Raw genomic sequence first — 12,705 nt, forward strand, 5'->3', positions numbered from 1 at the left:
GCGTCTGTGTTGCTTGCCATATTTAAATGTCTGCATCTGAGAATGTGTGAACCTCCCATAAAACCTTTCACAAGAGGGGAGAAAGGCCCCGAAAGTGTGTTCTTGCTTTCCTACCCTGGGAGCACATGCCACAGCTGTTCTCTTATCAAAGAAGCAGAATCCACCTCACATTCGGCAGTGCTGGTGACCCATCAAATGTTCTAAGTGGTTGTTACTAAGCCACTGGCTCATTTTCACAGTCTAATTTTGCTCATGGATACTTGTTTGTCATTCCTTTATAATATTAATAAGAACGGAAAAGGAAGGGAACGATTTCTTCTGCTCCCCATGTACTTTCCATTTCCCTGCAAATTGCAGGGAATTTGAGATGACCCCTCAGCTCTGTCTATTCATACTACAGTGCTAGGGAGCAGAAGTGAGGAGCAGCATTTTCTACCAATCTACAGACATTTTTATTCCCCAAATAATGGTACTCTCAGGATATGGGAGTGGGGAGCTGAGTTCCCAAGGAAAATGTCTAATAAAAAGAGAAGGCTGTGTTTTAAGTTGAAGTTACTTATCCTAAAATGCAAGATTAAAAAACAAACAGTGGCACCTGGGTGGCTCAGTTGGTTAAGCGACGGACTATTGGTATCGGCTCAGGTCGCGATCTCGGGATCTTAGGGTCATGCGACTAAGCCCCACATCGGGCTCCGTTCTCAGCGCAGAGTCTGTTTGTTCCTCTCCCTCTGCTCCTCCCCCAACCCCCACTCATGCACCCTCACTCTTTCAAGTAAATAAATAAAACCTTAAAAAAAACAACCAATACCTGAGCTCTAGGACATACTTTTTACTTTTACGTATTTCTGGGAAGCTCATACAGTAATCTCCCCTAAAATATCAGTTTCCACATTCATTTGTATGGCACTGGAGTTAATCTCTGCCTGCTTAGGCTTGCCCTGACACATCATCCAAGTCTTTCTACCGCACTTGACTGGGAGCTCCCAAGAACCTATAGCCAGGGATTGGTAAATTATGGCCTAGGGAACAAACTGGCCCCTAAAGCCTGTTTTTGTAAATAAAGTTTTATTGTCACATAGCTACACCCATTTGCTTACATATTGTCTATGGCTGCTTTCATGCTACAGCTGCAGAACTCAATAGTCGTGGCAGAACAATATGGCACACAAGACTAAAATATGTACTCACTGACCCTTTTAGAGGAGAAGTTTGTGGACCCTTAACCAATACCATGTATTCCTTATTTCTTTATATCTATTCCAACACAGAACCAAGTGGAAGTTCATAATTGCTTATGTTCTATATGTTGATAATAATTACTAACATGGACATGGTGCTAAGCACTTTCATATGCATTATCCATGTTATCCTCACAAATTTATGGAGTAGAAATATCATTATTCCCATTTTACAGATATGAAAACTGAGAATTAAGACCATTTTATAACTCATCCAAGGCTGTGTAGCAGAAAGAGGGTTTAGCACTGTTTTCCCTTGAGCTGCTGCCCAGTGTTGCTGAATGAACGTAGATAGATGAGAATGGCAGTAACATTGTTGATTCTGCAAGACCTTTGGGGATACTTCTCTGTCTCTTCAAACTGAGAGGGAAGTAATTATCATTTCAAATAGACTAAGTCTCCAAGGAAAAGGAGTCTATAAGTGAAAAAAAAATCCAGAATACGTCGTTAATAACCACTCACTATACTTTTGAGTCATGCATCTAACAATTCAGGATACTTTGGATTATACTTTGAGTTTGGCCTTAATGGAATGGAAATTGTAAGCTGCCAATGGAATTCCAGCGCACCTACAAAGCCCCAAGCTACTAATGAGAAAATGAAATTCAGGGATCACCCAGATAGTTAGGAGGATGATGTGGCATCAGGTAAAGACGGCCACAGATGTTTCCCCTCTTTGTGAGTAGCTGTTATCTAGGTATGCTCTCCTTGTCCAGGCTTACCAGAAAGCAAGCAGGGCATTACTTAATCACTAAGACATCTTCTTCCTCCAAGAGCATCCCAGTGCTATCTTCATGGTCTCTTATGTTTGTGTTTAAAACAGAACTATAATAATCATGAGTCCTTTTGCTAGTTCCTTCTTCACTAATATTTGGGTGTTGCTTAAATTTTTTCCTTCATGTCACTACTTTGCCCCTTTTCTTTCTTGAGCCAATTTTACACTGTTTTCTAATAAGAGTAGTTTCTGTACTAGAATTCTGTTATGTCTATACGGGGCCATCTGAAGACAGCAAGCCAAAGACCTCCATTGTTCAGGCTGCCCAAAGGGCTATGCATAGATAAATACATTCATTAATTCACTAATTCCTCCTTTCCTCAACCACTCATCCATTTAGCCAATCAGCAAATATTGATTAAGTATATAATACTGAGCTGAGTCATTTTTTTGCCTTGACAGAGTTTAAGGTCTATTGAGGTATACAGAGTAGTAAACAGAAAATTAAATAAATATGAAATTTATTAAATTATTTTAATTTATGTTAATTCAGTTTAAATAAAATAATATTAAGTAAATAAACATGGAACAAGTGTAAATAGAAAATTAAGATTCTGAGTGATGATTGCAAAGATTGGGAAAATACAGGGGGCGCCAGGAGTATATAGGAGAGAAGGGGTTAGGCAGGACTGCTCACTCCCTTTGAGGAGTCGAGGGCAAAGTAAAAATGTGGGCCCTTGTTAAAAAACTCTGAAGAGGCACCTGGGTGGCTCAACTGGTTAAGCATCTGACACACTGCTTTCGGCTCAGGTCATGATCTCAGGGTTGTGAGAGCAAGCCCTGCATTGGGCTCTGCCCTCAGCGTGGATCTGCTTGGAATTCTCTCCCTCTGCTTCCCCTCTGCCCCTCCCCTCGCTCATGCATGCTCTCTCTCCAATAAAGAAAAATCTTAAAAAAAAACTATTAAGAATTTTAAGATGGTGACAGCAAAGTATGGCACCACTTGTGGCACCCTTGTAAGTGTTGGGCTCTGTTGGAACGCACAGGTTGCGTGCCTTTGAAGCCAGACTTGGGGTTAGGAAGACTTCCTGGAGAAAGTGATGGTCAGACTGAGCCCTGAAGGCCAAGCAGGAGTTAGCGCAATGGTTTGAATGGCTGGGGAGAAGGAGTGTTCTGGACCATGAGACCATGTGGGTGAAGGTCAGAAGAAAGCACAGCATCACTAAAATTTATCAATTAATAAATTAGCATTAGTGAACATCCTTCAGTGATACATGAAAAATGTAAGGCAGGTCATCCCGGTAAATTCATTATATAGGAATCATTTCAGTTCAATTGAAAACATATACTGAGTACCCATTGTGAAAAAACAGTGTACCAAACACTACCGAGGTACAAGGGGTACATTAAAGCAGTCTTTATTTTTAAGGAATAAAAAAATCTAACGCAGCTGGAGTTTAAATAAAAACAAAGAAATCTAACGTGGTTGGTAAGATGAACATATAGTAGTCCCCCTCTTCTCTGTGGTTTTGCTTTTTGTGGTTTCAGTTACCAGTGATCAGCCATAGTACAGAAGCAGATGATCCTACTTCTGACAGGTCAGTAGGATCCGAGGGCTACATCGCAATGCCTATGTCATTCACCTCACTTTACCTCATCATGTAGTCATTTTATCATCTTACATCATCACACGAAGGAGAAGGGTGAGTACAGTACAATAAGGTATTTTGAGAGAGGGAAAGACCACATTCACATAACTTTTATTACAGAATATTGTTACAACTGTTCTATTTTATTATTATCTATTGTTGTTAATCTCTTACTGTGCCTAATTTATACCTTAATCTTTATCATGGGTATGTATGCATAGGAAAAAAACAGAATATATAGGGTTTGGTACTATCCACGGTTTCGGGCAACCACAGTGGGTCTTAGAACATGTCCCCTGCAGATAAGGGGGGACTACTGTACTGGATCATAATGAAGGGTAGAGGCTGATAAATGCCAAGAAAAATGTTATAGAGGCTGAAAGTGGGGGAGGGGGTTCTTCTATTCAGTTGGGAATGGTGGAGGCACACCAGGAAAGTCCTCATAAATTGGTGATGCTTGAGATTGTCTTTGAAGGAAGGGTAGGCTTGCAACAAGAGAACTTTCTGGAGAAATACATTCTAGAAGGAGAGTACAATATGAGAAAGGCAATAAGGCAAAAAAATAAATGAAGTAAAATATCTGTTCCTTGTTTCATGAACAAAAAGTTATCAAGTTTGTAGCACAGGGTGAGACAGGTGCTGAATTGGGAGTCTGGGCCATGATGTGGAGAGGCTTGTACGGCAGGGTCTGTCTTAAGTTCCCTAGATAATGGGGAGCCATTGGAGATTTTTTTAAAAAAGATTTTATTTATTTATTTGACAGAGAGAGAGAGCACAAGCAGGGGGAGTGAGAGAGGGAGAAGCAGGCTCCCTGTGGAGCAGGGAGTCTGATGCGAGACTTGATCCCAGGACCCCGGGATCATGACCTGAGCCGAAGGCAGTCGCTTAACCAACTGAGCCACCCAGGCACTCCCCACTGAAGATTTCTGAACAGGGAACTATCATCAGAGTTGCACTCCGGGAAAATCAAATTGGCAGCAGTGTGTGTTAGTTGAGAAGCAGGGGCAAGAGTAATGGTGATGCAGGTTAGGTTGTAAACTAGCTGGTGGAAATGAGAAAGAAATAGAGAGGGACTGGAGGAAAGCTGTAAACACAGGAGCTCTCTGACTTGGAGAGTTATGAAATTGGGTGGTAGAGTTTAGGAAGGGGTGTGGGGGCTGAAAGATCTGAGGTTTCCATACAGAGTTACTGCGATGCTCCTCAGAAGTCAGGAGGAGAAAAGTCAGGAAGGTCAGGAGAAAAAATTAATTTTGAGAAGATGATAAATCCAATTTTAGACATCCACATGGAATTCTGGGTCTAAATCTTGGGCACAAAGTCTGTTTAAAAAGATGGAAGTACTTTTTTCTTAGAGGAAGTGAATGTACAGAACATGTCATCCTGAGGAAAGTGCAGACCAAGCATATAAGGTTTAGGTAAATAAGCATAAAGGATATTTGGGGGACATTTCCTGATCTTGGAGAATGACATCATGGGGAACAATGAATACATTCTGCTATGAATTGGCTTTCAGTAGCATTGCCAGAGAAAGGTTCCCTGGCTGGAAAAAGCCCTGAACTGACAGAATGGCGCCCCTGAGGTGACAGTGTTCAGACGTCAGTCTCATGGCACTCATTGGCAGTGACATGGTACACCACCAGGGTCGAGTGTGGTTCTGCTGATGTCATTGCTTTTGAGGGTCCCACACACATGTATCCTGGCAGCTGACCACGACCCACTCCTCCTCTCTACTGATTGAATAAAAGTGGGAGCAGTGGCAAGAAACATTTGATATGGGGCGCCTGGGTGGCTCAGTCGTTAAGTGTCTGCCTTTGGCTCAGGTCATGATCCCAGGGTCCTGGGCTGGAGCCCCGCATCGGGCTCCCTGCTCAGCGGAGAGTCTGTATCTCCCTCCCCTTCCCCCTGCTCCTTCTCTCTCTCTCTCACTCACTCTCTCTCTCAAATAAATAAATCAAAAAGAGTCATTGGATGCAGAATGTCTTAATCTAGGGTCCACTGACCTCCAAGGGGTCTGTGGACAGAATTTAGGGGGGCTGTGAGCATGGATGGGAAAAAAATGACCTCTTTGTCACTAACCACGGCAACAAACCATGATGGTATTGGCAGTACTTGTGACTTTGTTACTCAAAGAAATCAAAGATATTGTCATATCCCATTTTACAGTTGTAGATGAAACCATAATTGTTTCATCTTGCATACTTATTTTGCTCATCACTATTTCATGATTATTTATGGTAGTCACTAGACCCACTTCTGGGTTTTTTAAAAAAATGTATTAATAAAGAAGCATAGGTATTACTATATCAGAAACTTGTTCAAAATTTTAATAACAGCATCACCATATAATTTTTTTCTTTTGTAATCACATGGATTTTATACATTTAAAAACATTATTCTGAGGAATGGCTCACAGGCTTCACCAGACTGCTGAAGGGTCCAAATGGCACAAATGAAAAATTAGGTGCCTGTGGTGGGGGTGGGGAGATTAAGAAGGTAGGGGCTGGGAGCTGGAAAATGGCCATTTTGACATGAGTCACCAACTTAGGGAAGTTTTAAGATCAGTTCCAAAAAATACAAACATTTTTCTTTTATATTTTAATCCTGAAATATCATAAGATCCATATCCCTTCAAAATTATTTTGCAATCGCAATTGGCCTTCATTTTGCCTAAAGCAATCATTTATATTTTGTTTCTGAGGAAATTATCTTTGATGAAGACCTCTGTCTAAAACTTCTCTAGGAGGCAAAGATTATTGCATGAGGAGGACATTTATGATACAAAAATATTACCAGGTCAAAGGCCTCTATGTTCATTCAAGGAAATTACCGTCAATTTCTCTTGTGGGTTAATGAAGAATCAATTTGTCAGATTTAATTTGGTAAAAAAAAAAAAAAAAGCTTTACTTGGAAATACCATGGGTGCTTGTGGAACAGATGATGTCTAGCTTCCAAAGCTCGTGCTTCAAGCATGGGTTTGTTTAGCAAGAATTAAAACGATGTGAAAATAAGGCATTCAGAAAAGCTCTGCTGAGGCTTTGCCAAAAGAACCATGGCAAGTTACACAATGTCATTCACCCAAACACACAACCTCCAGCCACTCACAAGCAATTATGAATAATGCAATGAAGACAGGAGAAACGGAGCTGCTGTTTAAAGTAGACATCTCAATGAACTTAGCTCAATGAGGAGACCAATTAGCAACATGGGCTCTGCAGATTGAAACAACCACACATTTCTACCCAGAAGGTGTTCTCTGCAAGTATTTTGGTGGACTATAAGCTTTCCATAGTATAATTGTCCATTTGAGTCAACTATGAAGAAAGCATTGGAGGAGGGGAGATCTGAAATGCTTGAAATGGAATGGAATCGTGGGATTAAAATAAAGAATGCTAACAGGAAGTAGATATAGAGAGGTTCAAGAAAATAATTCTTCAGAAATATCTTCTGAAGGAAATTTGGTCCTGCCTCTGACTTTTCACAAATTTTTAAGTATTACTTTGATAAAGTGTATGTTTCAGTACGTTTGATGGAAGGCCTCATGAGTGCATCATGAACTGGGATGACTGGAATTCACATACTGGCATTAGTGACCAAAGATGACCCACTGGCTGACATGGCTTTTGCCTGGAAGACATGCTGCCTAGTGAAATCAGAATGGCTGGAGCCCACTTTTTTCTTCTAGCCTCCTAAATTTACCCCTTCTTTCTAAACTTGGCATTTTGCAAAATGTCCTTTCTGCATAATTTTTCCATAAAAGAAGGGCATTTTGCACATGAACTCCATCCACAGCACACCCAGCTTCCATTACAATGCAATAAAAATTAAATACGACATTTTTGGTGTCTTTAAAGGTGATTTGGGATATTTGATTAAAAACACTGCATGTAAAAACTGGAAACTAAAAAAAAACCCAAAAAAACCCCCTAAAAAACCGCTTCATGATTCTGCTTTTTAAGTGCAATGAGCTCTAAATATTAATAAAGACCTTAATCAGTAAATACTATCACTGTAATCTCTGTGAAGTTGCAAAAATAAGGTCATCAGCTAGCAGTTCTCAAAAATGAACTGTGGGCATTTTGCATGTGTGGTGTTAGGAGGAAACCAGCGGGGATGGGAAATAGCTGTTTCTGCTGGCATAGTGTGCTTCTGTAGGGGACTGTGGCTGATGTAAATGAACTAAAACAAGGCAAGAGAACCCATCAGCAGTTCAAGCGCCTCCCCTCAGAGCAGCCCCTGGAACTGACAACACAGACACAGGGCATGCTCAGCCTGATTCTCACCCCAGGATCTGGGAATCTGTGTGGCTTGAAGGATTTCTGACTGAGAGCCCTCTCAAGGCAGGGATTACTTTTACATCCCTGATAGACAACTGTGCGGCTCTTCTTTGAACTCCTTCAGAAGTCTCCCAGCCCTAAGACAGCACAGTCCTGTTACAGACCACTCTCCTACAGAAGGACTGCTTTCCCCTCTGAGTCAAATCTCTTTATTCATGCCCTTTACTTCTGGGTCCTCGCTCAGGCTCTGACCACAGGGACCTGTGCTCCCTCCTCCCTGTGTTCTTTTTGCAGATATCTGAGGTCGGTTTTTATCATCATGGATTTCCTGTCAGTCTTCAGATTACACTCAGCCCAGTTCTTTGTCTGCTCAGTATATGAAACAATGTCCACATCTGTCACTCTCCCTGTCACTGTTCTTTAAACGTACCCAGTTTGGTCCTACATCTCTCTAAGTTTGATTCAGACCCATTGTTATCCCCTGGTCTAAGCAAAAGATTTAACATTTAGTTGTCAACATAAAGTATCTGCACCGTTGCTTCTTGCCAGGGAATCTAAATTCAAACTCTTCATGCCCGGTTGTTAGCAAAAGTTTGGTTTCAAAAAGGACTGTCTTGAAGATATGCATTTGCTTATTTTCCTGTATCTTTCCTACTACAGGGTCTGGAGCAAAGGTGACCATTGACAACCTGTGTATTGAGCCTAATTACCTTCATCATTAGTGAAAGGAATTCCTTTCACTAAACTGTGTTTGACTTTTTGCTATTTTCTTGAAGAGCAAAAAGCATTCAACCAATTTACTCTATTGTAAGAGTTTCTCTCTTTTTTTTTTAAAGATTTTATTTATATATTTGACAGAGAGATAGAGAGCACAAGTAGGCAGAGAGGCAGGCAGAGGGAGAGGGAGAAGCAGGCTCCCCACCAAGCAGGGAGCCCAAAATGCAGGATTCGATCCCAGGACCCTGGGATCATGACCTGAGCCGAAGGCAGCTGCTTAACTGATTGAGCCACCCAGGTGCCCTGTAAGAGTTTCTCTTCACATTGTATTTCTTCAATGAGGTATCATGTGAAATTTTTTTTTCCAGGGGATTTTTCTTACAACAAGGTGAGAAAATTTGGCTACTTTTAATGAGTTTCTGTTGCTGGATTTATTATGTTAGAAGCCTTCAAAGGATTTGTGGATGAAACTGAAGAACTTTTACTAATAAATTTGAATATATCTTGAAAAATGCAATAGAAGCCACATGACCAGAGAGAGGAAAATATTCTGAGTGTCAAAAAAAAAAAAAAAAGTAAAGTAGGGGCCTTGGATTTTGTATATTGATAGTCTCAATTACAACTTCTAGAAATACTTCAGATAGAATATTAAGCAAATGACTTCTAATAAATTCAAATGAACAACTATGATTACTAAAAAGAAACACAAGTTCACCAAGAGCAAGAAACATGAAACTATGCTTATTTCCTATTTTGATAGGTTTGTCAGCTTGCTTTATCGGGGGAATAGAGTAGATGAAATGTCTCCATTTCAGCAAAGCACAGGGAAGTGTTTTATAACATCCTTGAGGAAAAGATGGAGAAATTCAGATAGGTTGATAAGACTCTTGGAAGTATTTATACCTGGTGTGAGAAGTCTCCAGAGATGAGCCAGTTTTTTTTGTAAGAAAACTCTGAAGACAAGTATAGGACACTTGGAGATTTCCTGGAGTAGGGAGTTGGTAGTCCATGCTGGAGTAAATGAATCAAGATTAACATAATAAAATGGGAAAATAACAAATGTAAAAAACGTTTCAGTAATCCAAGTGAGAGATGAACTCTCTTAAATTTGGTTTATATTAAGTTAAATTCGAGCCAACGTTGTCATTTGCTTCATTAAACATACTGTAACTTTAGGCTGCATTAATAATACTCCCATTTCAAGGAAAAAGTAGTGATAGACAAAATCACATCTTTATCACTTTTGAAGTTAGTCAAGTATATCCCAAATACCCTGTATCATTTAGAAAGGACTTGAGACCGCTAACAAAATACATAGGGTATAAATGGATTAAAAATAAGCCAAGGTCTGTTTTCCCACTAAACTGAAAACCCCTCTTAGGCACAGACCCATCCCTGAGTTCACAGTGCCTGTAAATATTTGTGACTGAAATAATACAGTGAAGGTAAGGTAATGATGGGATGATACGAAGAGGTCAGGAATGAAGTTTATCCATAGGTAAGTATACCAGAATGATCTGTGTCATTTTTAGCATGGGTCACAAATCTGCCTCTGAGCTTCCTAGCAGCCAAGACAAGGGAGACAAATATGTTCAAAGATCACTGTCTCCATAAAGTAAAATCCCATCATTTTTTTCCAGAAGCAACAGACGATGCATTGACTTGATGGATTACGGGATTTCCCTTGCCTTCATCTCTGGAGACTTCTCACACCAGGTACAAAAGCTCCCAAGAGTCATATCATCCTGCCTGAATTTCTCCTTCTTTTCCTCAAGGATGTTAAAAAAACACTTCCCAGTGCTTTGCTGAAATGGAGACATTTCATCTACTCTATTCCCCTGATAAAGCAAGCAAGCAAACCTATCAAAATAGGAAATAAGCATAGTTTTATGTTTCTTGCTCTTGGTGAACTTGTGTTTCTCTTTAGTAATCACAGTTGTTCATTTGAATTTATTAGAAGTCATTTGCTTAATATTCTATCTGAAGTATTTCTAGAAGTTATAATTGAGACTATCAATATACAAATCCAAGGTCCCTACTTTACTCTTTTTTTTTTTTTTTTTTTTTTACACTCAATATTTTCCTCTCTCTGGTCATTTGGCTTCTATTGCATTTTTTCAAGATATATTCAAGTTTATTAGTAAAAGTTCTTCAGTTTCATCCACAAATCCTTTGATGGCTTCTAACATAATAAATCCGGACCCAGCAACAGAAACTCTTTAAAAGTGGCCAATAATTTGCCCATCATATATTTTCACTTTCTCTGAATCACATTTAAAAAATCCCTTTTAGTTTAAAAATCATTTTTTATGGCAGTGAAGGAGTAAGTTAGGATTTGAATCACTGCTTTCTCTGTCTTATTTTAACAGTATTGGTCCTCAACAGTAGGACTGTATCTTTTCCTATTTCTTTTTTGTTTGTTGTTTTCAAGAAAAAAGAAGACGTGTGTGTGTGTGTGTGCGTGTGTGTGTGTGCGTGTGTGTGTGTGTGTGTGTGTGTGTGTGTGTGTGGCATGTTCTGGTTTATCTGGCTTTTAGCCTATCTGAAATTATTCTTACAGACTGTGATTCTTTAAAAAAATGTGTTCTGGGGCGCCTGGGTGGCTCAGTCGTTAAGCATCTGTCTTTGGCTCAGGTCGTGATCCTAGGGTCCTAGGATCGAGCCCCGCATCGGGCTCCCTCTCCCACTCCCCCTGCTTGTGTTCCCTCTCTCGCTGTCTCTCTCTCTCTCTCTGTCAAAAAATAAATTAAAAAAATTAAAAAAAATGTGTTCTTAGTTACATGCCTTCCATTTTCTCTATCTTTAAAAATACAGAGTGAGTACCTGAGTTCTTTGAAGAATTTCTGGGTAGACAAGATTGGTTTCTTTCGATGCTCCTTCTTTTAGCTCCTCTAATAGGTCTGTGTCCAGGGTTTCAAATCTTTTGTTTTTACTTTTTTTACTCAAATCTCTTGTTTTATTAAGTAGTGTTTTCCTAACTTCTAACCATGTTTCCTTATCTAGAGTCTGTCTGCTTTAGTCTGTTTCTTAAAAGGGTCACAACCTTCTTCAGAAGTGGCTTTGAGATGGGGAAGGTTCAGAGTCTCCTCAATTGCTGCCCCATCTCTGGGTACCCATCACAGGTTTGAGTTCTGTGAAGACACTCACTCGATCTGGAATGAATTGAATGGATTGTGGCCTATCAAAATTAAATAAAAAATCTTGATTTTCAATAGTAGTAAAAAAGCACATTTTTCATTCTAATAGACCATGTAGGGAGCTGATGGATGAACGGAATGACTGGGAATGGTGGTGCTGAATAGAAAGAACAAGGCAAACAGGGCATTATTTCTTAAAGGGCCTGAGGTGGGCAATTCAGAAACCCATTAGTTAGGTTCTTGCCGCTGCAAGCTGTTTCTGTGTCCGTTCCAGGAAACATAGCTCAGACTAGACATCACTGGATATTGTTCAGAGACAGCGTATTTAAAATAGAAAACAAAAACAGTCTTTCCTACTGTCACATAATCAGTGCATGCAATAGGGGAGCAGTCTACTTAACAGTTTGTATTTTTTTAAAAATTTAATTTATTTATCTAGAGCGAGCATGAGCACATCAGTGCGGGGAGGGGAAGCAGGTGTTGGGGAGAGAATCTCAAGCTGACTGAGCTGAGTGTGGAGCCAACCTGGGGCTTGATCCCCTGACCCTGAGATCATGACCTGAGCCGAAACTAAGAGTCCCACACTTAAGCTTAACCAGCTGAACCACCCAGGTGCCCTTTAACATTTTGTATTCTTGTTATGCTGTTATATTTTCCTCTGAGCACAGTACCATCTGGAATTCTTGTTTATTTTGTCTCCTCTTATAGAATGTAAGCTCTCTGAGGGCAGGAACCTTGTCTCTCTTATTTGCCCCTTAATTACCAGTAACCTGAAATCAGGCCTGGTACAGGTACGGGTTTCCTGTTATAGGGGAGTAGAGTGCTACTATGAAAACTTTCATAAGCCCAAATGGCATAAAGCGGAGTATTCCCTGCTTTCTGAAAGGGTGCGGTGCACCACTTTGCTTTCAGGAAAGACCTACATTAGTATGGTAACAGCTTTTCTTGTAAAAGTGAAAATCCTCTTCAGATTTC

General features: G+C 40.1%; 1 protein-coding gene across 1 annotated transcript in view; it reads right to left on the reverse strand.

The window, feature by feature from the left end:
• The window catches only part of KCNQ5 (potassium voltage-gated channel subfamily Q member 5), a 495,907-nt gene that overhangs the window by 165,264 nt on the left and 317,938 nt on the right, over positions 1–12,705 (reverse strand). The gene's annotated exons all lie outside the window — the stretch shown is intronic.

This window comes from Eumetopias jubatus, unplaced genomic scaffold (genome assembly GCF_037043125.1).
Source record: "Eumetopias jubatus isolate StellerSeaLion01/CBP00866 unplaced genomic scaffold, mEumJub1_p1.0 scaffold_6, whole genome shotgun sequence".
Lineage (NCBI taxonomy): Eukaryota > Metazoa > Chordata > Mammalia > Carnivora > Otariidae > Eumetopias > Eumetopias jubatus.